The 5,000-nt window shown below is 33.8% G+C and overlaps 1 protein-coding gene across 2 annotated transcripts in view; it reads right to left on the bottom strand.

Moving 5' to 3' along the window:
* Positions 1 to 1,999, bottom strand: part of LOC106875769 (RYamide receptor) — a 30,418-nt gene extending 28,419 nt beyond the window's left edge. For both annotated transcript variants that reach the window (XM_052975578.2, XM_052975576.2), the window contains exon 1: positions 1,501 to 1,999. The gene's annotated coding sequence lies outside the window, so the exon portion shown is untranslated. The remainder of the gene's footprint in view (positions 1 to 1,500) is intronic.
* Positions 2,000 to 5,000: the final 3,001 nt, after the last annotated feature.

The raw sequence follows: 5,000 nt of genomic DNA on the forward strand, positions 1-5,000 counted from the left end.
CACAACGACCCACACGCGTATAGGATTACATCATACAAAGGCCAACAGGCAGAGTATATTAAGAAGGGATTAACTAAACTGAAGAATGACACGCATTTAATATAGGATTACAGCATGCAAAAGCCGACATGCAATTTTGATTATAATAATTGAATGGTACAATATATAGATCTGTCCATATTGAGCTGATTGCAATATCAAATATACCTAAAACTTATGCAAAGATGATGCATTCAAGGCAACACATACAGATGTGAATCCAATGTGAACTGGGATTTTTACATCACTATCATAATTGGTTCAATATGGAGCCATCTGCATTTTGGACCATTCAGTTATTATATTTCCCAAATGCTTACCCTTTTTTACGACGTAATCTTATAGCAAAGATGTATTAATCTTCATTCTAGTAAATGCCTTTTTATACATACGCAGGAGTGGCTATGTGGTAAGTAGCTTACTTACCAACCACAGCCCGTCGTATATATGTGTATATATATGTATGCGTGTGTATATGTTTGTGTGTCTGTCTTTGCCACCCCAACATCTTGTAAATCTATAAGTATGCTGATAATTTTATCAAGTATCGTCATAAATATTTGGTAGTGACTGGAAAATTACGGCACCCTGTATTAAAAATGCTATATCTAGAAAAAAAAAAAATATTACTGATTTCTTGAAGAAAAAATGCATAATAAAAATTCTCAAATTTCTCGCGTAATAAAAGCATAAACAATAAATATTGTAAGAACATCAAAAAATAGACTCAATTAAATTATTACAGACCGATCAAAACTTTACAAATTCTATACATAGAAACAAGTTATAACAAGCCAGGCAATTATTTTTTTATTGATTTCAAAAATTCTCAGCTTAATTATCGTTGGACCAGTTAAAGATTTCAAAATTGTTCCAGTTTGACAAGGGATTTGATCTGAGATCATATGTTGAGACCGTAATAATTGCTTTGTGCTAAGAAGTTTGCTATTTTCATAAACGGTAATATAAAAAATATTGTTTTTCTGTAAAGTTTCTGATTGTGTTAGAAAATAGCTGGGAATGTAAATTTTGATAGAAAATTACAAGGATTACATTTATGGGGGTCGGTTCTAGTTTATGTACTTAATAACCTGACAATGGGATTTTTATCTGTAAATATAAAATTTTTAAATAACGAAGAGAATGAATTTAATAGAAAATCATTATTAGAGTGTAGGTTTGAAAAGTAACGTAATCAACCGCTAAGAGACCAATCTGACAGCCCGGTGTTGTAGAGGCATGCGGCTGGTTTCACACACACACACACGTACACACATGTACACACACACACACACACGCACACACACGCACACACACACACACACACACACATCAAGCCCCTGTTGAATACCTAATTACTAAATCTTTATGGAAGATTTGGTAGAAAGGCAGATCAGAATTTGTCAAAGCCATTAAATATGAAAATATAGGAATTCGAGAAGTTTCTCTTTGCGAACTTACAGAAATGCTTGCTTCTGATTCCGCAGTGAGGAGCCACAGACGGTCGGCCTTCCTTTGTAGTGGTCAGAGTATCAAACATTTGTAACTGAGATACCATTACTTGCCAAATTAACGGTAAAAGTGACGACATCCGTACGTTTCCTGATGAAGGATTTAGACGTGCATGAGACAAGCAGCGAGATAAGACTGGTTTTTAGAAAGGAAGAGTTATCGTTTTCTCGATAATTTATGTCCGACGTAGCGTCATAGGGCAGAAGAAATGTTACGAAGGAAATAATCCAGAGGGTCTCCGTGGAACTGTCTATCACAGTTTCATTATTGAATAATACAGTTAATTACTTAATTGATTGTCATGGAAATTGAGGTTAAAGAGCACAAGCAACACTAAAGGGAATTAGTTACAGACAGATAACACATTTGTAAAAGTAAAAAAAATATACTAAAAAAATAACTTTTTTAAAGGCAATGTGATTATGTGCATGCCTTAACGTCTCTCTCTCTCTCTCTCTCTCTCTCTCTCTCTCTTTATATATGTATAGAAATAAGAGTCAGAACAACTCTTAGCCACGTGGAAGCACTTATCTAATAATTGACAATTTACACACTCACACACACACACACATTCATATGTACAAGTACACATACACATGCTTTCACCCATATATAAATACATCCGCACATACATAGATATATACGTACATACATGGACAGAAATTTACATAAAATTTATACATACATACATACATACATACATACATACATACATACATACATACACGCATACATACAACGCATACATACATATACTCACACACACACACACACATACATACATACATACATACATACATACATACATACATACAAAAAGGGACCCTTATGCAAAGTTTAATACAAATACTTTGTTACAACGAACTCTACTCACTCGCCGGCTGCTGTACATGGGTGTGTGCGGAGCATCGAAGTATATTAAGATATCCTGAAGAGGTCACAACTGCAGCCACCAGCTTATACATGTGTTTAGTAATACATGAAATGAGAACACATTTATATATATATATATATATATATATATATATATATATATATATATATATATATATATATATATATATATATATATATATATATATACGCACACACACACGTATATATAAATGTACTCACACGTTACAAATGGCAGACTATCAGTTCATTGCGTTCGTACGAGTATGTATCTCTGTATATACGTGTAGATGTATATCTATCTGTCTGTGTATTTAACTCTATATGCATGTATGCGAATGCGTATATATATATATATATATATATATATATATATATATATATATATATATATTATGTTTTGGAAACCAGATACAAAAACGAAGTATATATATATATATGTATATATACATACATACATACATACATATATATATATATATATATATATATATATATATATGCGATTATATACATACATACATATATGTATGTAGATATATGTATATATATAATATACATACATACATATGTGCGTGCGTGTGTGTGTGTGTGTATGTGTGTGTGTGTGTGTGTGTGTGTGTGTGTGTGTGTGTGTGTGTGTGTGTGTGTGTGTGCATGGAAGTATTCTCTTTTCGTTTATAATGTAGAGTTTATCTTTAAACTGCTGCCTACTTCCTACTTGGTAGCAAGGTCGTGAAGGAACGCATCTTATTTCATTTATCATTCTTTAAATCTTATGAAGATGTTGCACATATCCAACATCTCACATATCGTGATCATATGTTGCGTACGAATTAAGGAGTTGCACTCTCTTTCTAAGACTCCAAATTCAATCACATTTTGCTCCAGACTCGTTGGTTTGTATACTGTTGCTCCAATAATTGTAAGTATGAAACTGAAAATCTAACTTTAGTATGGGGTTTGCAGTCTCTTTATCAATGGTATACATACGTCCTATTTTCCCTCTATTTTCTAAGCATATTGCCATCCAGAGAGCAGCTGATTTCCACAACAGAAGATATCTTTTCTTTGTGGTTCCACGCCACAAAATGCGGCTGGTTGTGTTTCTAACTTGATGGCTGTTTTGATTTTTAAGTTCCACCAACACTCTTTTGACCAATCAGTCTCGTATAGTCAACTTCGTCTGTTGGTCGTTTCATGTTTTGGTTATCCAGTTCCAAATTATTCTGGCCATCATATTATGCTTGATGGCAGGATATTATCTGGACAACAATCTCTCGGATGTGGCAATAATCGTTTCTACTATAGGCACAAGGCCTGAAATTTCGGGAGAGGGGACTAGTGGGTTACCTCAACCCCAATACTCGACTGGTACTTATTTTATCGACCACGAAAGGATAGGTGGCGATAATGTGATTCGAGTCTTCAGTCTTGGTTGTACACAGCTTACATTCTCAATAAAAATACGATTAACCTACGTACCATGGTTTCACCTGTTAAAATTTACATAAGTAAATAACTGCAGGGTCATCAGCGTAGTCTGTCGATTTATAAAATATAATTTCCAGAACTAGACACAAGACGTCCACCCGAAAGGGAGCACGTGTAGAGTTCTACAAATTACATTCAGTGTATCCTTTCAAATATCTTCAATTAATATCAATTAATATCAATTTCTACCCTTATTAATAAATTTTATATATATATATATATATATATATATATATATATATATATATATATATATATATATACATACATACACACACACACACACACACACATATATATATATATATACATGTATGTATGTATGTATGCGTGTGTATATGTTTGTGTATCTGTGTTTGTCCCCCAACATCGCTTAACAACCGACGCTGGTGTGTTTACGTCCCGGTAACTTAATGGTCTGGCACAATAGACCGATATAATAAGTATTAGGCTTGCAAAGAATAAGTCTTGGGGTCGATTTGCTCGTCTAAAGGCGGTGCTTCAGCATGGCCGCAGTCAAATATCTGAAACAAGTAAGAGTAAAATTTGTGTGTGTGGATGTGTGTGTGTGTCACTCACCCACACACACAAAGCCGCATACATATGCTTTTATACATTAAAATATGTGTATGTGCGTGTGTTGGGTTGGCTTGTGTGTGTGTGAGAGAGAGAGTGAGAGAGAGAGAAAGAGAGAAAGAGAGAGAGTGTGAGAGAGAAAGAGATAGAGAGAGAGAGAGTTGTGTGGTTTCATATTTGAATGATTATTCTGTGATGAAGTAACAAGAGTTATTCCCCTTACATTACTGGTTGCTGCGCAGATTTCTTGCGATAATTATCAAGAAATTACAAAACTATGTCAGCGTTAAATCAATAAAGAAAAATCTGAGAGAGAAAAAGAATATTTAGAAACTGATTCAAAGCTTACCGTGAAAAAAACAATTATTTTACTGTAATGCGTGCCTGTATGTGCAACTGTCCATATATATGTGTGTGTGTGTGTGTTTATACATGCATACATACATACATGCGTACATTTATGCATACCTACATACATACATATA

Source organism: Octopus bimaculoides, chromosome 21, assembly GCF_046866305.1.
Source record: "Octopus bimaculoides isolate indiv1 chromosome 21, ASM4686630v1, whole genome shotgun sequence".
NCBI classification, from domain to species: Eukaryota; Metazoa; Mollusca; class Cephalopoda; order Octopoda; family Octopodidae; genus Octopus; species Octopus bimaculoides.